General features: G+C 49.0%; 1 protein-coding gene across 4 annotated transcripts in view; it reads right to left on the bottom strand.

The window, feature by feature from the left end:
• The window catches only part of LRRC61 (leucine rich repeat containing 61), a 119,952-nt gene extending 99,520 nt beyond the window's left edge, over positions 1 to 20,432 (bottom strand). Inside the window, exon 1 of one of the 4 annotated variants that reach the window (XM_069210780.1) lies at positions 20,357 to 20,432. The gene's annotated coding sequence lies outside the window, so the exon portion shown is untranslated. Of the gene's footprint in view, positions 1 to 20,217; positions 20,322 to 20,356 lie in introns of those variants that run through there. The other 3 variants (XM_069210779.1, XM_069210781.1, XM_069210778.1) reach the window with 3 other exon arrangements.
• Positions 20,433 to 20,670: the final 238 nt, after the last annotated feature.

The raw sequence follows: 20,670 nt of genomic DNA, 5'->3' as shown, positions 1-20,670 counted from the left end.
CTAGTGCAGGGGTGCCCTCACACAGAGGTTCTTTGCACCTAGCCTTCAGGGTTGTAAGGCCTGACATATAGGTGACTTATAAGTGACCTATTGTGGTGAAAATGGCTGTGAAAGGGTGCATGCACCATTTCACACAGGCTGCAATGGCAGTCCTGCAGAAGCCTTTGCATGGGCTCCCTATGGGTGGCAAAAGTAATGCTGCAGCCCATAGGGATCCCCTAGAACTCCAATGACCTGGGTACCTAAGTACCATATACTAGGGACTTATAAGGGGTGAACAGTATGCCAATTTGGGATGAAATACTGGGTTACCAGTATGTAGTAACAAATTTGGGAAAAGAGAGAGCATAGGCACTGGGGTCCTAGTTAGTAGGATCCCAGTGACACAGTTAAACACACTGACAAACAGGCCAAAAACCATAAGCACTGGAGTCCTGGCTAGCAGGATCCCAGTGACACAGTCAAACACACTGACAGGCCAAAAATGGAGGTAACCATGCTAAAAAGAGGCTATTTTCTCACAGGGGGTCGATGAATCCAGCAGGTCAAGATGCGGCGCGTCAACTTTGTGGTGTTGCGATCACACCACGGATCCACAAGTGCTGCAGCAGAGTCGGGTGTCCCGGACGTCGGGGACAAGGCACTCTGTACTTGCACCGTGGCAGGACTTTGGAGGTGCTGTGGTGGGGTTGGGACTGTGTTGCCAGTCTTGGTCGTACTCAGCGGGACACGGCCCCAGTACAGGCAGCGGTGCAGAGTCGGAGAGTGGTGCAGGTTCAAAAAGTCACTCTCGAGTTGATGTGCTTAGTTTCTTCTTGGTTGCACCAGAGTTCACTTCCAAGGGCCCAGGAACTGGTTTTGGCAACACTTGACAAGTCAGGACTCTCAGCAAGAGAGCCAAGGCACTGGCAGGTGAAGTCTTCGATGGCCCTGAGACTTCTTAACAGGAGGGAAGCTCAGTTCAAGACCTCGGTGAAGTTGGATTTAATATTACTATTTTAGAAATGCCACTTTTAGAAAGTGAGCATTTCTCTGCACTTAAATCCTTCTGTGCTTTACAATCCAAGTTTGGCTGGGTTAGTTGACAGCTCCCTTGTGCATTTCACTCAGACAGCCCCAAACACAGGATCCTCAGACACACGTGCATACTGAATGGGTCTTCCTGGGATGGGAGGGTGGAGGGCCTGACACTTACATGTCAAAGGACAGTAGCCTGCCCTCAAACAATGGACTGCCAAACCCCCTACTGGGACCCCGGCACACAGTATGGAACTGAAAGGGGACCTTGTGCACTTCTAAGCCACTCATTGAAGTCTCCCCCACTACAAAGGCACATTTGGGTATTTAAACAGGGCCTCTGATCCTACCAACTCAGACACTTCTGGACCTGAACCTGCAATCTGTCAAGAGGAACTGCCTGGCTGCCCAGAGGACTCACCTGACTGCTTTTCTGCAAAGGGCTGCTGCCCTGCTGCCTTGCTGCCCTCTGACTCAGCTGAGAAGTGCTCTCCAAGGGCTTGGGTTGCGCTTACCTCCTGTTTCTTGAAGTCTCAGGGACAAAAAGACTTCAGCTCTGCAAAGAACTCCTTGTGCTGTGAAAATCGACACAAAGCCTCCCTGAATCAACGCACAGCCAGCATCGCCGTGAGAAAATCACTGCACCCCGAACCGGACGATGCAGCCAGGGTCCCCCAGTGGAGATCGACGCAGCACCAGCGTCGCGACCAGAACTTCGACGCACGCCCCACTGGATCGACGCATAGCTGAGCCGGAACGACGCAGCCTGACTTCCAGAGAAGAAGAATCAACGCAGCGCCTGCCGTGTGACAGAAATGTTCCCACATCGCCCACCAGATCGAGAACGCTCCTGTGACTTCGTTCTGCACACCAGGATTTCTCTGCATCGTCCCCGGGGCGTCCAAATATCCCACAACCTGAAGAGGATCCAAGCCTGTGCGCCGGAAATCTACGCAAACCCTTTCTTGCGTGGAAAAACATTGAAGCATCGTTTCCGTGCGCCCGGAGAAACCAATGCACACCTCCCCATTTTCCACACATCTCCTCCTCTGCGGCCCCTTGCGGACATTTTAGACACAAACCAGGTACTTTGTGCTGGCAAAAGGCATTTATTGCTTTTTAAGAACTAAATACCCTTTTTATCATTTTCTAAAGTGATATTTCAATGTGTACTTATCAAATCTTGATCGTTTTTGACCTGCAATTAATCAGATAAATAGTATATATTTTTCTAAACTTGTGTGGTGTATTTTTGTGGTGCTACACTGTGTTATTGCAGGATTTATTGCACAAATACTTTACACATTGCCTTCCAAGTTAAGCTTGACTGCTCAGAGCCAAGCTACTAGAAGGTGGGCACAGGATAATTTGGATTGTGTGCGACTTACCCTGACTAGAGAGAGGGTCCTTGCTAGGATAGGGGGTAACCTGACTGGCAACCAAAGACCCCATTACTAACAACCTGTATACAACAAAGGGGCGCAAGCAGATCTGTGATGTTGTAGACCAATTTCTCTCACTTACTTGACAGTCAAGGTTCTAGGGAGAGGGATCCTCTCCAGATTGGCCAACTGGCTAGAGCAACATAATATAATCTCTAATTTACAATTTGGGTTTAGGCCTGGTAAAGTACCTTAGATCAATGCCCTTACCTGTTAATATTAGGGAAAAATACAGTGGCCAAGAGAGGTACACTGCACTTGGCATTTATGGATCTAATGCCTGCTTTTGACCCTGTGAGTAGAACAAAACAGTGGTCTCTGTTGATCAATCTGGGGATGGATCACAACATTGTGAATTTGTTTTTCATCCACCTGGATATTTCTGCCGTTGTAAGATACAATCATATTGGGAGCCTCCCTTCACTGATAAATGTATGTAGGGAGTGAAAGAGGGCTGCATACTAACCCCTTTGTTATTCACCTTATACATCAACAATTTGGGTCCAATTCTGTACTGTTTGTAGAGATGTTCCCTTGGTGGGTACCCAGTTTATACCAATGCTTCTTTATGCTGATGATGCTGTGCTGCTAAGATAGCCATTAGGCTCCACCGCTTGTTGAATTCCTTTATTAAGTGTATGAACTCGCTGGATTCGAGCACCAATTTCTCTAAGTCCCACACCAGGGTAATGGGCCCTAGAAACAGAATCCAGAGAAAGGAATTTGGAGATGGTATTGCAACAGCCAGAGTAGCCACCTTTTCCTACATGGGAGTTCTGTTTGATGAGAGGGGTCCATGGGTTCCATTATGAAAAGGAAAAAGAAATTAGATGTCAGAAGGTGCGGTTGCAGTCTTTGACTTTGCTAAAAGATTGGGGGGCCAAGACAGTTCAGGCCCTGTTGAAGGTATATAAGGCAAAATGTGCTCCCTCACCTTCTATGGGAGTGAGATTTGGGGATATCACAGGGACCTACAAATAGTGGAGAATAAATTCCAGCGAAGTTTATTTCTGTTCCTCAATCTGTAGCTTCTTATATTGCCCATGAAGAATTGGAGACGAACGAGTTACTTACCTTCGGTAACGACTTTTCTGGTGGATACATTAGCTACCTGTGGATTCCTCACCTAATGAATACTCCCATGGCGCCAGCATTCGACGGAAATCTTCTTCCTAGCTTCTGCACGTCGACGAGGACGTCACATTAGCCCACGCGACGCCGTCTGACGTCATACAGGCAATTAAGAGGTCCTCGCCGACGTGCCGACGTCAGTACCAACATTTTTTACGTGCATGAGAACAATAACCCAATGCAATGAAAGAGCAAGGCAACATCCCATAACATTGTAAATCACACAACATTGCAATAAAATGGCTATAGATTTAATATAACTCTCTTTTTTAAACAAACAAATATATACTAATTATGTATATACACAAAGATATATATATATATATATATATATATATATACAAATATCCATATATACAAAATCTATTGCAGTCTTGAAGACCAATAGGAGCGCACTCAAGGATTACTTGGTAAGACCAAAAAGGCAACGGGGAGGCGGGTGGGACCGTGAGGAATCCACAGGTAGCTAATGTATCCACCAGAAAAGTCGTTACCGAAGGTAAGTAACTCGTTCTTCTGATGGATACAACTACCTGTGGATTCCTCACCTAATGAATAGAGTCCCAAAGCAGTACCACGCCCGGTGGTGGGTGCCTAAATGGTCAAACCAAGAAATCCTGCAGCACTGACCGTGCAAAATCGCCGTCCCTTCTGAGCTCAGAGTCCAAACAGTAATGCTTCGCAAAAGTGTGAAGGGACGACCAAGTTGCGGCCTTGCAGATGTCGCCCACAGGAACACCTCTGGCCAAGGCCGAAGTGGCCGACTTAGCTCTGGTGGAATGAGCTCTAATGCCATCAGGAGGATCCTTCTTTGCTAAAGAGTAACAGATTTTAATGCAAAGAACAACCCACCTGGAGAGTGTTCTCTTGTGGACTGCCTTTCCTCTCCTCTTGCCCACGTATTCCGATGAACAGCTGATCCTCCAGCCTGAAGTCCTTCGTTCTATCAATGTAGAAGCTTAACGCCCTCTTTGGGTCCAAGCGATGTAGTCTCTCTTCCTCCTTTGAAGGATGAGGCGGAGGATAGAACGTGGACAAAGTAATTGTCTGGGCCAAATGGAAGGGTGAAACAACCTTCGGGAGGAAAGCAGCCTTGATCCTCAACACCACCTTATCCCCATAAAATTTGTATAAGGGGGTTTTACCGATAAGGCCTGCAACTCACTCACTCTCCTTGCAGATGTTATAGCCACCAAGAAGACTGTCTTAATAACTAAGGCCCTCATTACGACCCTGGCGGTTTGTAACCGCCAGGGCCGCGGGACGCGGTGGCACCGCCGACAGGCCGGCGGTGCCCCGCGGGGCATTCTGACCGCGGCGGCTTAGCCGCGGTCAGAGAAGGGAAACCGGCGGTCTCCCGCCGGTTTCCCGCTGCCCCCAAGGAATCCTCCAAGCCGGCGCAGCTTGCTGCGCCGACTTGGGGATTCCCACTCCCCCTCCCGCCATCCAGTTCCTGGCGGTTCTCCCGCTGGGAACCGGATGGCGGGAGGGGGAGTCGTGGGGCCCCTGGGGGCCCCTGCAGTGCCCATGCCAATGGCATGGGCACTGCAGGGGCCCCCGTAAGAGGGCCCGCTTGTATTTCACTGTCTGCATAGCAGACAGTGAAATACGCGACGGGTGCAGTAGCACCCGTCGCACCTTCCCACTCCGCCGGCTCGATTACAAGCCGGCTTCATGGTGGGAAGGTCGTTTTCCCCTGGGCTGGCGGGCGGCCTTTCGGCGGCCGCCCGCCAGCCCAGGGGAAAACTTGGAATGCCGGCCGCGGTCTTCAGACCGCGGTGCGGTATTCCTGAGGCGCAACTTTGGCGGGCGGCCTCCGCCGCCCGTCAAAGTTGTAATGAGGGCCTAAATACCTTAAGGGGCAAGAATGCATAGGTTCAAAAGGAGACCCCATAAGGAAAGTCAGAACCAAGGACAAATCCCATTGAGGCATAATGAATGGTTTTGGAGGATATTTATTTAGAAGACCTTTCAAGAATCTGAGCACAATAGGGGATTTAAATAACGATGGTTGGTCTGGAAGACAAATGAAGGCTGACAAGGCAGACAAATAACCTTTAATGGTAGCCACTGCACAACCTTTCTGCGCTAGAGACAGAGCAAAAGACAAAACATCTGACAGATGAGCATGTAAGGGATCAATCTGTCTCTCTCCACACCACATAACAAATTTAGACCACCTATTAGCGTAAATAGTTTTAGTGGAGTGTCGCCTGGCCGCTAATATAACATCCACTACATCAGGCGGGAGAGAGAAGGAACTCAGGTTGCCCCGCTCAATCTCCAGGCATGTAGGTGCAGACTCTGGAGGTTGGGGTGTAAAACCTGCCCCTGCGAGAGGAGGTCTGCCCTGAGAGGGAGACGGAGCGGACGGCACAGTGAGAGTTGGAGAAGGTCGGAGTACCACACCCTCCTTGGCCAATCCGGAGCTATTAAGATGACTTGGGCCCGGTCTTGGCGAATCTTCCTCAACACCCGAGGAATCAAGGGTATGGGGGGAAACGCGTAAAGGAACTGGCCGCACCAGGTTATCTGAAACGCGTCCCCCAACGCTCCCTGCATCGGATACTGGAGGCTGCAGAATAACGGACAATGCGCGTTCTCCAGAGTGGCAAACAAATCTATCCAAGGAAACCCCCACATCTGGAAGATTAAACAGACTTGATCTGGATGGAGACGCCACTCGTGGTCGGCCGAGAAATGGCGACTGAGACTGTCCGCACGTACATTCAAGACCCCGGCCAGATGATTTGCTACCAAGCCAATCTGATGGTCCTTTGCCCAGGACCATAGTCGAAGAGCTTCTCTGCAGAGAGGGTACGACCCTACTCCTCCCTGTTTGTTTATGTACCACATCGCGGTAGTATTGTCCGTCAGGACCTGTACCGACTGACCACGAAGGGATGGGAGGAAGGCCTTGAGAGCCAGACGTACAGCCCGCAACTCCAACAGATTGATATGAAAAATCTGTTCCTCTGGAGACCAAAGCCCTTTGATCTCCAGATCCCCCAGATGAGCTCCCCACCCTAGAGTGGAAGCATCCGTTATGACCGTGGTCACTGGTGGTGACTGCGCGAACGGCATTCCTTGTGAAAGATTGTTGCCCGCAATCCACCACTTCAAGTCCACAGCAGCATCTCCGGAGAACTTGACAGCACCTTCTAGATCTCCTTTGTGTTGAGACCACTGCCTTCGGAGGCACCACTGAAGAGCCCTCATATGCCAGCGAGCATGCGTGACCAACAGTATGCAGGAGGCAAACAGACCGAGCAGATGAAGGACCTTGAGGACTGGAACTACCGCTCCATTTCGAAACATTGGAACCAACTCCTGAATATCTTGAATCCGCTGAGGCGGAGGAAAGGCTCAATTCAATGTTGTATCCAGTACTGCCCCTATGAACAGGAGGCGCTGAGAGAGCTCCAGGTGAGATTTGGGCACGTTCACCGAAAAGCCCAGGTCGAACAACAACTGGGTTGTTGACTGCAGATGATGCGACACAAGCTCCGGAGACTTGGCTTTGATCAACCAGTCGTCCAAGTAAGGGAATACTGCTATCCCCTTCCTTCTGAGCTCTGCCGCAACCACTGACATCACCTTCGTGAAGACTCGAGGTGCTGAAGTAAGACCAAACGGGAGGACCGCAAACTGATAGTGCTGCGACCCTACCACAAACCGGAGATACTTCTTGTGCGACTTGAGTATCGGGATATGAAAATAAGCATCCTGCAAGTCGACAGACACCATCCAATCTTCTTTGTTCAACGCCAAAAGCACCTGAGCTAGGGTCAGCATCTTGAACTTTTCCTGTTTGAGGAACCAATTCAAGATCCTCAGATCCAGGATTGGTCTCAACCGACCATCCTTCTTGGGAATCAGGAAGTACCTTGAGTAACAACCTCGACCCCTTTCCTGCTCTGGGACTAACTCCACCGCGCCCTTTGAAAGGAGGACTTGAACCTCCTGTTCTAACAACAGGAGGTGTTCTTCTGAACAATAAGATGGGCGGGCGGGATGGGGGGTGGAAACTCCCAAAAGGGAAGGGTGTAGCCTTTTCCCACAATACTGATAACCCAAGTGTCCGATGTAATAGTCTCCCACTTGTGGAGAAAATGCCGTAACCTCCCCCCTACAGGAGAGGAGTGAGTGGGAAATGGTGGAAGCCTAAGGCTGCTTTCCCTGCTGCACCCCTCCAGAGGACGAGGAAGAGGCAGAGTGCTGCTGAGAGGCCCCTCTGGTGCGGGCCCTACCCCTCCCTCTAAATGATCTATAGGGGAGGGAAGAGGTGGGTTGCTGGAATCTCCCCCGAAAGGAAGAGGAGGAAGAGCCACGCCCAAATCCACGAAACCTCCTGAAAAATCTGGAGGAGGCAGAAGAAGAAGGGGCTTGCAGCCCTAATGATTTGGCTGTGGCCCTGCTTTCTTTAAATCTCTCCAAGGCCGAATCTGCTTTGGCTCCAAACAGTTTGTCCCCATCAAACGGGAGGTCCAACAGGGTCGACTGCACGTCCGCAGAAAACCCTGAGTTACGGAGCCAGGCCTGCCTCCTTGCCACCACAGCCGTGCCCATTGCCCTAGCCACCGAGTCGGTCGTGTCCAGCCCAGACTGGATAATCTGGGTTGCGGCAGCCTGGGCATCCGAGACAACATTCAAGAGTCCCTGGGGAAGCTCCGTAAATGAAGATGAAATATCGTCCATGAGAGCATGGATGTATCTCCCCAGAATACAAGTCGCGTTGGTGGCCTTCAACGCCAAACTACAAGAGGAAAATATCTTCTTGGATTGTGCATCCAGCTTTTTAGAGTCTCTGTCTCCTAGTACCGTTGGGAAAGATCCAGGCGCTGACCTAGAGGAACAGGAGGCTTGCACCACCAAGCTCTCCGGCGTAGGGTGTCTAGACAGAAAGCCAGGGTCAGATGGTGCAGCTCGATATCTCCTGGCCACAGCCCTATGAACAGCCAAGGAAGATACTGGCTTCTTCCACACCTCTAACACCGGATCAAGCAAAGCCTCATTAAATGGCAAGAGAGGCTCCGCTGCAGCAGAGGCCGGATGCAGTACCTCAGTCAGTAAATTCTGCTTCGCCTCTGCCACCGGCAAAGGCAGGTCCAGAAAGTTAGCCGCCTTCCTCACCACAGCGTGAAAGGTAGCAGCCTCCTCCGTATATTCCCCTGGAGATGAAAGGTCCCACTCAGGGGAAGTATCCAGCCCACTGGCTGTATCCAGACCATGCAGTCCATCACCAGAGTCCTCAATCTCTCATTCCTCCAAGACTCCTTGGTATTCCTGCTCTTCCAAAAGACGGAGAGCACGCCTCCTCGAATGTAGTCTTTCCTCGATACGCGGAGTCGACATGGCCTCCGCCGAAGATCGGCGCCGATCTCCAGAACCATCCGATGCCGCGTCCGGCGCCACAGGCAGCATCGGCGCCGAGGAAGGAGCCGGACGAAGAAATCTTGGAGTCTCCGATGGACCCGCCGGAGTCACAGGACGAAATCCTGACGTCGACGGGATGGAAACCTCCGGGGCCAAAACCTATGGAGCCACCGGAGCGGCCACCGGCGCCGACACCGGCGCCGAGCCCACATTCCCTAAAGGGAGAAAGGGCATAAAGGGTGCCGGCCGTAGAGGCGCAGGATCACCCAATGAAAAGGCCAAGGGCCCCGAAGGACCAGCCGGAGCACCTCCTGGAGCCATCTGTTGAAAGATGGTATACATCGCATTCAGAAATGCGGTATTATCGGCTACAGGGGCGGGAAAAGCTGGATACTGGGGTGCCTGGATCGAAGGCGACCCCGACGCCAGCCTCGACGTCCGCGACGCCGGAGACATCACAAGAGGCTGCATCACCTCAACCACAGACACCTGTCCAGGCGAAGTCGGTGACGTAGGAGAGGGCAACGGCGTCGATGGATGTGGTGTGACCGTGGGACTCACCTCCCAAGTCTTCCGACGCCGAGCCGAAGGCGACCTCGAACGAGACTCCTTGCTGGAATGACGCCGTGAATCCCTACGGCGCCGGGAGTCTCGATGACGCCGATGAGACCTTGGCGAAGAAGCCTTCTTATGATGTTTCTTCTCCTTTCTCTTCGACTTCGCCATGAATAGTTTAGCCTCACTTTCTTTCAGGGCCTTCGGATTCATGTGCTGACATGAATCACAAGTTGCGACGTCGCGGTCGGAGCTTAAACACCATAGACAGTCGGAGTGAGGATCAGTAACGGACATCTTGCCGCCACACTCTCGACAGGGCTTGAAACCCGACTTCCTCTGAGACATTATTACCGCAGAGAAAATCTACGCAGCAGAAAATACACTGTAACTATGAAAGTAACAGTAGCTCCCTCGAAGATAACCGTTTCGAATGCACGGAAAAAAGGGAACTGACGTCGGCACGTCGGCGAGGACCTCTTATTGCCTGTATGACGTCAGATGGCGTCGCGTGGGCTAATGTGACGTCCTCGTCGACATGCAGAAGCTAGGAAGAAGATTTCCGTCGAATGCTGGCGCCATGGGAGTATTCATTAGGTGAGGAATCCACAGGTAGTTGTATCCATCAGAAAGGGTACATTTCTGATCTAGAGGCAAAATCTTCCCTGAAGCTCTGAATCAGGACCTGGATTATTCCCATCCAGAAGATAAATCAGAAAACTGTCAAAGATTGTTTGTCCTAGAGAGAGACAACTGTATCCCTTGGCTTAGTCGCACCAATACCTTAATACAGAAACTGGGTCGCCCTGTTCTGTGTCCCCCAATGGGTTCGCCAGGAAAGATTTGAATTGGGTTAAGTGGCACTTCTTGTCTACTGAGAGTGCAAAGCTGGGAGCAAGGGAGCTCACTAAACCCAAACTACAGGCTTACATTATGTTAAAAACTTGTCCTTCAACAGAAACCTATTTACTTAAATCTATGATACCTTACCATTGTTTCCTTTTAACTATGTTCAGATTAAATCGTTTACATTGGCTGCTTGCTGTATCCCAGAGAAGATTTAAGGTGGCAGATTTGAGCCCCTGAACCTGTGATAATTTTCCCTGCACGATACACTCCACTTTGTGATGTTCTGTGAGCATTACTGTTTATTACGTCAGCGCATTTTTCTGCCTGTATTAAAAGGTAAGGGTTTTGTACACACTAGACCGGCCCTGATTTACCTCTACATGCTACTGAGTTCTCCGGAGTACTTTTACGTTGCAAGTTTTTTTAGTGGCTGCAATTAGAAATTGAAAAAATGCGTGGTCTGAAAGATTCTTATAGTGGCTTTAACCCCTTCGCTGCCAGGCCTTTTCCCCCTCAGGTGCCAAGCCTTTTTTTGGCTATTGGGGGCAGTTCATGCTTAGGCCCTCATAACTTTTTGTTCACATAAGCTAACTATGCTAAATTTGCGTCCTTTTTTTCCAACATCCTAGGGATTCTAGAGGTACCCAGACTTTGTGGGTTCCCCAGAAGGAGGCAAAGAAATTAGCCAAAATACAGAGAAAATTTCGTTTTTTTCAAAAACATGGGAAAAAGGGGCTGCAGAAGAAGGCTTGTGGTTTTTCCCTGAAAATGGCATCAACGAAGGGTTTGCGGTGCTAAAATCACCAGCTTCCTAGCTTTCAGGAACAGGCAGACTTGAATCAGAAAACCCAATTTTTCAACACCATTTTGGCATTTTACTGGGACATACCCCATTTTTACGATTTTTTGTGGTTTCAGCCTCCTTCCAGTCAGTGACTGAAATGTGCATGAAACCAGTGCTGGATCCCAGAAACCGCAACATTTCCGAAAAGTAGACACAATTCTGAATTCAGCAAGGGGTAATTTGTGTAGATCCTACAAGGGTTTCCTACAGAAAATAACAACTGAAAAAACAAAATATGGAAATTGAGGTGAAAAAATCTGAAATTTTCTCTATGTTTTACTCTGTAACTTTTTCCTGCAATGTCAGATTTTTGAAAGCAATATACCGTTACGTCTGCTGGACTCTTCTGGTTGCGGGGATATATAGGGCTTGTAGGTACATCAAGAACCCTAGGTACCCAGAGCCAAGAAATGAGCTGCACCCTGCAGTGCGTTTTCATTCTATACTGGCTATACAGCAATTAATTTGCTGAAATATAAAGAGTGAAAAATAGCTATCAAGAAAACCTTTGTATTTCCAAAAAGGGCACAAGATAAGGTGTTGAGGAGCAGTGGTTATTTGCACATCTCTGAATTCCGGGGTGACCATACTAGCATGTGAATTACAGGGCATTTCTCAAATAGATGTCTTTTTTACGCACTCTCTTATATTTGGAAGGAAAAAATGTAGAGAAAGACAAGGGGCAATAACACTTGTTTTGCTAATCTATGTTCCCCCAAGTCTCCCGATAAAAATTATACCTCACTTGTGTGGGTAGGCCTAGCGCCCGCGACAGGAAACGCCCCAAAACGCAACGTGGACACATCACATTTTTTTTAAGAAAACAGAGGTGTTTTTTGCAAAGTGCCTACCTGTAGATTTTGGCCTCTAGCTCAGCCGCCACCAAGGGAAACCTACCAAACCTGTGCATTTTTTAAAACTAGAGACCTAGGGGAATCCAAGATGGGGTGACTTGTGGGGCTCTGGCCAGGTTCTGTTACCCAGAATCCTTTGCAAACCTCAAAATTTGGCTAAAAAAAACATGTTTTCCTCACATTTTGGTGACAGAAAGTTCTGGAATCAGAAAGGAGCCACATATTTCCTTCCACCCAGCGTTCCCCCAAGTCTCCTGATAAAAATGATACCTCACTTGTGTGGGTAGGCCTAGCGCCCGCAAATAGGAAATGCCCCAAAACGCAACGTGGACACATCACATTTTTTTAAAGAAAACAGAGGTGTTTTTTGCAAAGTGACTACCTGTAGATTTTGGCCTCTAGCTCAGCCGGCACCTAGGGAAACCTACCAAACCTGTGCATTTTTTTAAACTAGAGACCTAGGGGAATCCAAGATGGGGTGACTTGTGGGGCTCTGACCAGGTTCTGTTACCCAAGAATCCTTTGCAAACCTCAAAATGTGGTTAAAAAAAACACATTTTCCTCACATTTTGGTGACAGAAAGTTCTGGAATCAGAGAGGAGCCACAAATTTCCTTCCACCCAGCGTTCCCCCAAGTCTCCCAATAAAAATGATATCTCACATGTGTGGGTAGGCTTAGCGCCCGTGACAGGAAATGGCCCAAAACACAACGTGGACACATCAAATTTTTTCATAGAAAACAGTGCCTACCTGTGGATTTTGGCCTCTAGCTCAGCCGGCCCCAGGGGTGGCAGAAATGGCCTAAAATAAATTTGTCCCCCAACCCCCCCCCCCCCCCCGGGAGCGACCCTTGCCTACGGGGTCGCTCCCCCTGCGTGACATTGGCACCCCCAAAAAAATCTAAATCGGCCAATCTGCCCCCAAGGGAATGGTCTAAATACAATTTGAACCCCCAGGGGAGCGACCCTTGCCTAATGGGTTGCTCCCCATCTCTAAAAAAACAAAACAAAAAAAAACGCACATTTTTTTTTTGCCCTCGCGCCTAGAGGTTTCTGCCCCCCTTGGGGGCAGATCGGCCTAATAACAATAGGCCGATCTGCCCCCAGGGGGGGCAAAAATGGCCTAAAATAAATGTGTCCCCCCAACCCCTCCCCGGGAGCGACCCTTGCCTACGGGGTCGCTCCCCCTGCGTGACATTGGCGCCAAAAACAAATCCCCGGTGCCAAGTGGTTTCTGCCCGACCTAAAATCGGCCAATCTGCCCCCAAGGGGGGCAGAAATGGTCTAAATACAATTTGCCCCCCAGGGGAGCGACCCTTGCCTAATGGGTCGCTCCCCATCTCTAAAAAAACAAACAAAAAAAAATAAACACAAAATAAAATTTGCCCTGGCGCCTAGAGGTTTCTGCCCCCCTGGGGGCAGATCGGCCTAATAACAATAGGCCGATCCGCCCCCGGGGGGCAGAAAAGGCCTAAAATAAATTTGCCCCCCCAACCCCCACCCGGGACCGACCCTTGCCTACGGGGTCGCTCCCCCTGCGTCACATTGGCGCCAAAAAGAAAATCCCCGGTGCCTAGTGTAGGAAAGTACCATCTTGCCTGGCATGTTACCCCCATCTTTCACTGTATATATGTTGTTTTAGTTGTATGTGTCACTGGGACCCTGCCAGCCAGGGCCCCAGTGCTCATAAGTGTGCCCTGTATGTGTTACCTATGTTATGACTAACTGTCTCACTGAGGCTCTGCTAATCAGAACCTCAGTGGCTATGCTCTCTCATTTCTTTCAAATTGTCACTAACAGGCTAGTGACCAATTTCACCAATTTACATTGGCATACTGGAACACCCTTATAATTCCCTAGTATATGGTACTGAGGTACCCAGGGTATTGGGGTTCCAGGAGATCCCTATGGGCTGCAGCATTTCTTTTGCCACCCATAGGGAGCTCTGACAATTCTTACACAGGCCTGCCACTGCAGCCTGAGTGAAATAACGTCCACGTTATTTCACAGCCATTTTACACTGCACTTAAGTAACTTATAAGTCACCTATATGTCTAACCTTTACCTGGTAAAGGTTGGGTGCTAAGTTACTTAGTGTGTGGGCACCCTGGCACTAGCCAAGGTGCCCCCACATTGTTCAGGGCCAATTCCCCGGACTTTGTGAGTGCGGGGACACCATTACACGCGTGCACTACATATAGGTCACTACCTATGTGTAGCTTCACAATGGTAACTCTGAATATGGCCATGTAACATGTCTATGATCAAGGAATTGCCCCCTCTATGCCATCCTGGCATTGTTGGCACAATCCCATGATCCCACGGGTCTCTAGCACAGACCCGGGTACTGCCAAACTGCCTTTTCAGGGGTTTCACTGCAGCTGCTGCCAACCCCTCAGACAGGTTTCTGCCCTCCTGGGGTCCAGCCAGGCTTGGCCCAGGAAGGCAGAACAAAGGACTTCCTCAGAGAGAGGGTGTTACACCCTTTCCCTTTGAAATAAGATGTTAAGGCAGGGGAGGAGTAGCCTCCCCCAGCCTCTGGAAATGCTTTCATGGGCACAGATGGTGCCCATTTCTGCATAAGCCAGTCTACACCGGTTCAGGGACCCCTCAGCCCTGCTCTGGCACGAAACTGGACAAAGGAAAGGGGAGTGACCACTCCCCTGACCTGCACCTCCCCTGGGAGGTGCCCAGAGCTCCTCCAGTGTGCTCCAGACCTCTGCCATCTTGGAAACAGAGGTGCTGCTGGCACACTGGACTGCTCTGAGTGGCCAGGGCCAGCAGGTGACGTCAGAGACTCCTTCTGATAGGCTCCTTCAGGTGTTGCTAGCCTATCTTCTCTCCTAAGTAGCCAAACCCTCTTTTCTGGCTATTTAGGGTCTCTGCTTTGGGGATTTCCTTAGATAACGAATGCAAGAGCTCATCCGAGTTCCTCTGCATCTCTCTCTTCACCTTCTGCCAAGGAATTGACTGCTGACCGCGCTGGAAGCCTGCAAAACTGCAACAAAGTAGCGAAGATGACTACTGCAACTCTGTAACGCTGATCCTGCCGCCTTCTCGACTGTTTTCCTGGTGGTGCATGCTGTGGGGGTAGTCTGCCTCCTCTCTGCAGTAGAAGCTCCGAAGAAATCTCCAGTGGGTCGACGGAATCGTCCCCCTGCAACCGCAAGCACCAAAGAACTGCATCACCGGTCCTCTGGGTCTCCTCTCAGCACAACGAGCGAGGTCCCTTGAATCCAGCAACTCTGTCCAAGTGACTCCCACAGTTCAGTGACTCTTCAGTCCAAGTTTGGTGGAGGTAAGTCCTTGCCTCCCCACGCCAGACTGCATTGGTGGGAACCGCGTGTTTTGCAGCTACTCCAGCTCCTGCGCACTTTCCGAGGGAATCCTTTGTGCACAGCCAAGTCTGGGTCCACGGCACTCTAACCTGCATTGCACGACCTCCTGAGTTGTCCTCCGGCAGCGTGGGACTCCTTTGTGCAACTTCGGGTGAGCACCGTTTCACTCCACTTCGTAGTGCCTGTTCCGGCACTTCTGCGGGTGCTGCCTGCTTCTGAGAGGGCTCCTTGTCTTGCTGGGCGCCCCCTCTGTCCCCTGACGCAATTGGCGATATCCTGGTCCCTCCTGGGCCACAGCAGCATCCAAAAACCCTAACCACATGACTTGCAGCTGGCAAGGCTTGTTTGCGGTCTTTCTTCAGGAAAACACTTCTGCACGACTCTCCACGGCGTGGGACATCCATCCTCCAAAGGGGAAGTTTCTAGCCGTTGTCGTTCTTGCAGAATCCTCAGCTTCTACTGTCCAGTAGCAGCTTCTTTGCACCCACAGCTGGCATTTCCTGGGCATCTGCCCACTCTCGACTTGATCGTGACTTTTGGACTTGGTACCCTTGTTCCACAGGTACCCTCGTCTGGAAATCCATCGTTGTTGCATTGCTGGTTTCGGTCTTTCCTGCAGAACTCCCCTATCATGACTTCTGTGCTCTTTGGGGAACTTTAGTGCACTTTGCACTCACTTTTCAGGGTCTTGGGGTGGGCTCTTTTTCTAACCCTCACTGTTTTCTTACAGTCCCAGCGACCCTCTACAAGGTCACATAGGTTTGGGGTCCATTTGTGGTTCGCATTCCACTTTTGGAGTATATTGTTTGTGTTGCCCCTATCCCTATGTGCCCCCATTGCATCCTATTGTAACTATACATTGTTTGCACTGTTTTCTAATACTATACTACATATTTTTGGTATTGTGTACATATATCTTGTGTATATCTGCTATCCTCATACTGAGGGTACTCACTGAGATACTTTGGCATATTGTCATAAAAATAAAGTACCCTTATTTTTAGTATATCTGTGTATTGTGTTTTCTTATGATATTGTGCATATGACACTAGTGGTACTGTAGGAGCTTCACTCGTCTCCTAGTTCAGCCTAAGCTGCTCTGCTAAGCTACCATTATCTATCAGCCTGAGCTGCTAGACACCCTATACACTAATAAGGGATACCTGGGCCTGGTGCAAGGTGTAAGTACCCCTTGGTACTCACTACAAGCCAGTCCAGCCTCCTACACCTAGTGGTTTCTGCCCCCTTGGAGGCAGATTGACCTAAAATCGGCCAATCTGCCCCAATGGTCTAAATAGAATTTACCCCCCAGGGGAGCGACCCTTGCCTAATGGGTCGCTCCCCATCTCTAAAAAAAACAAACAAACAAAAAAAAAAACACACAAAAAAAATTTGCCCTGGCGCCTAGAGGTTTCTGCCCCCCGGGGCAGATCGGCCTAATAACAATAGGCCGATCTGCCCCCGGGGGGGCAGAAATGGCCTAAAATAAATGTCCACCCCCCCGGGGAGCAACCCTTGCCTACAAGGTCGCTCCCCTTGAGTGACAGCGCAAAAAAAAGATCCCTGGTGCCTAGTGGTTTGACCTATAATCGGCCGATCTGCCCCCAAAGCGGGCAGAAATGGCCTAAATACAATTTGCCCCTCCAGGGGAGCGACCCTTGCCTAAGGGGACGCTCCCCATCTGTAAAACAACAACAACAACAAAAATCCCCGGTGCCTAGTGGTTTCTGCCCCCCTTGGGGGCAGATCGGCCTAATTACAATAGGCTGATCTGCCCGCATGGGGGGCAGAAGTGGCCTAAAATAAATTTGCCCCCCAGGTAAACGACCCTTGCCTAAGGGATCGCTTCCCTTACGTGAAAAAAAAAAAAAAAAAAAAACTTCCTGGTGTCTAGTGGTTTCAACCCCCCTTGGGGGCAGATTGGCCTCATAAAAATAGGCCAATCTGCCCCCAAAGGGGGCAGAAACGGCCTAAATATAATTTGCCCCCTATGGGAATGACCCTTGCCTAAGGGGTCGCTCCCCACACCTAAAACACAAAAGAAAAACAAAAAAGTATCCCTGTTGTCTAGAGGTTTCTGGCCCGGGGGGGGGGGGCAGAAAAGGCCTTTAAAAAAATGCCCCCCTGGGAGCGACCCTTGCCCAAGGGGTCGCTCCCTTATGTCACGTTAAAAAAAAACAAAAAAACATCCCTGGTGTCTAGTGGGGTTTCAAAAGCCGGATTGCAAGCAATCCGGCTTTTGAAACCCTGGGAGAGACTTCAAAGGGAAGGAAATACATTTCCTTCCCTTTGAAGCCTCTCCTTGCCTCCCCCACGTGATCGAAAGAGAAATGCTGAGCATTTCTCTTTCGATAGCGCTGGAAGCAGAGCTTCCAGCGCGATAGGGGAGGCTCTGTGATTGTCAGCGCGTGCTCGCACGCTGACGTCACAGGGGGGGTGGGGGGTTGAAGGGGAAGGGATTCCCCTTTCAGCCCTGACCTGGGGGGGTGGGGGGCAGCCCTCGGGGGGAGCGCTTCTCCCGAGGGCAGTATGCAGGACATAATGGTTACGTCCATGGCGCCACACGGGCGCTGCCATGGACGTAACCATTACATCCATGGCAGGGAAGGGGTTAAGCAAGTCTGCCCTTGCCAGAGATGCACCTTTCATTCCCATGCTGTGATTTTCTACTGTGTTGGTTTTTGTGATTATTTATATAAATTGTTATTTTGGTTGTTCTTATGGTTTTGACAGTTTGTAATGCTCTGCTTGATTTTTTTGTTTGTGTTTTTATGGTTTTAACTAGCCGAATCAAGTAATTTCTGACTCTACGTGGTGATTAATATACTTGTTGGAGAGGTCTGGGTTTTGTCTAGTCTAGCAAAGTACAAAGCTTAACATGTATATCACAGATTTGTAATTCATGTAGATAACCCATTGGGTTTCTGATTTTGTCATAGAGATCCTTTTATTACTGGCATAAAAAACTGTTTCTCTAATATCCCTCAGTAACCAGCATCAAACAGCTGAAAGCAAATGTCAAGGCACTGGTTTAGAAACGTATTGTTTTTTTCCCCTCTCAATCTTCTTTTTTTTATAAGAGGTTGCTTAAAATGGTGCCTTTGTGTACTAATCATTTTTTATAAGCGCAAGCAACCTTAACCATTCAATTCCTACCAGTAAGGATGATATAGAACTCCTTCACCATGTAGCACTCATTTCCTATAAACTGATTTAAACAGCTGTATGAATCATTGTATTTGTATACTGTGGGTGTGGGTGTGAGTCTGTGTGCGCGAACAGCATAAATATGTAAAACAGTTTTATGTATGATTAGTGGCCTCAATTATAGTATTAGCATGTTCTGACAAAAAGAGAGGATGCATTAAAGGCAAAAAATACGATGTGATATATTGGAGCATAGAATTTAGCGATACAAAAATAAACCCAAATTCGGAAAAGCTTCAATCTGCCCATTAAAATTATGATTAATATTTTTGTTAGTGAATTAAATATTTCACAATTTGTGTATTTGTCTAGCGTATAGTCTTTTCTGTATTTTTTTTATTTAGGTTCACATCCCAGAAATTGTTTCAGCAGGGTTTCCCAGCTTCCATTAGTGAATCCGTGGGGGTCCACGTCAGTTAAAAGGTTAAGAACCATTGCTCTAAAGGGGATCACTCAGTGCTTAATATGTGCTGGTTGTCTCCGGTGCGGAGCATCAGCACTTATTTTTTAGGGCCGGCGCTTATTTTTCTGCCTCAAGCATTTACTGCGAGCAAAAGACACATATGGGAAAGTCGGCGGAAGAGAAAAACGAAAAAGCATCACAAAGCGGAAAGACAGAAAGCTGCAGGATTGAGCTGAAGGGGCAGGGAGTGTCTGTAAATGTATTAATGAAGCCCGAGATGGCTTCAAGATTAGGCTTCGTCAGTATTCAGTGCTCACACATTTAATTGCAGCAGCCGCATGTTTAAGAGGAGAGCTTTGAGCACCGGCACGTTTTAGTTTGCAAATTAAGCAGTGGGATCACTGTTCATAATTTTGTAGGGGGTGACTATTATTGTAATTTTGTCTCTTGTAGTCACTATTACAACACAACACTAATGATATGAGCAGCTCGGGTGACTTTCATTTACCATAAAAAGCTCTTAATACTGAAAAGACTGGAAACTCCTGGTCTAGAATGTCAGAGTGGATCAAAATGATGAACAGGAATGCACTCTCGAACAACAGCCCGTGGCTGAGGTTAATTCAACCATTCCTTGCATCACCTGGAATATAAATTGGCAGTAGTGGCATATATGTTTACACGTATGTTGCTCCCCTTGAACTGGAAGCCCGGACCAAATTCGAACAATACCATCCTCCGCCCCTATCAATAAAAAGGATACATCTGTAACTTCGCCTCACCCAAGTTTATCATATAGGGTGGTACCACCACCTCCTTCTCCCTTTCTCTCAAGCAGGTCTGTGGCATTCCTCCATATTTAACGAACATATTTAACCAGCAGATCTGAGAAAACCATTTCCTACCTGAAACACATTTATGCCCACTCTCCTCCCTCCCCACCCGATTGGCCCGAGGCCTCGCCCTCATATTTATTTTTGCAGGACTCGTGATATCTATCCCCACTTGCACAGCTTTACCATTAATCGGGAAACGAGATCCATCACCTTAAATCTTCATGAGATGGGCGACATTAAATCCCTCTTTTCTCAAACTTCAATGTGACGACACAGCCCTCCCCATCTCACTTCCTTCCTCTAACAAACCTGCTTGGGCGATCGACTGGCGAGAGTTGTTAGGAACCCGTAAAATATCTCAATTACCAACATTTGGATAGAGCAGGTGGGGACTGTGCTCTCCCTGCGACCACTACGCCTTGTCACACACATACGCTCACTTTGTATGACTTCTCTGCACTCTTCTGGACCCTCCACGCACACACACAAGCGTTGTGTTCTTTACCTTCCTCCGCAGAGCCACGCCTCCCTGCAGCAACTCCTGCAGTGCTGTTGCTATGGCGACGGACGCATGGCTCGGCAGGCTCCTGCTCTTTGTTCCGGAGGGGAAAAAAATGTCAGCCTTTTTAGAACTTATTTGAATGACATTTATATTCCACTACACGTTTAAAACGTGTGTTCGTTTTTTTACGTTAACAAAAAGAATGCATTATAAATTATATCTGACTTGCGGCGAGCCTGCTTTTATTTTTAAAAATCAGATGCCATATCAGAAGTAAAATGTCCTCGTCAGCCGTCTTATAATAGATTACGTCATCG

The sequence above is a fragment of the Pleurodeles waltl genome, chromosome 10 (genome assembly GCF_031143425.1).
Source record: "Pleurodeles waltl isolate 20211129_DDA chromosome 10, aPleWal1.hap1.20221129, whole genome shotgun sequence".
NCBI classification, from domain to species: Eukaryota; Metazoa; Chordata; class Amphibia; order Caudata; family Salamandridae; genus Pleurodeles; species Pleurodeles waltl.
This window is presented reverse-complemented; position numbering and strand designations above follow the sequence as displayed.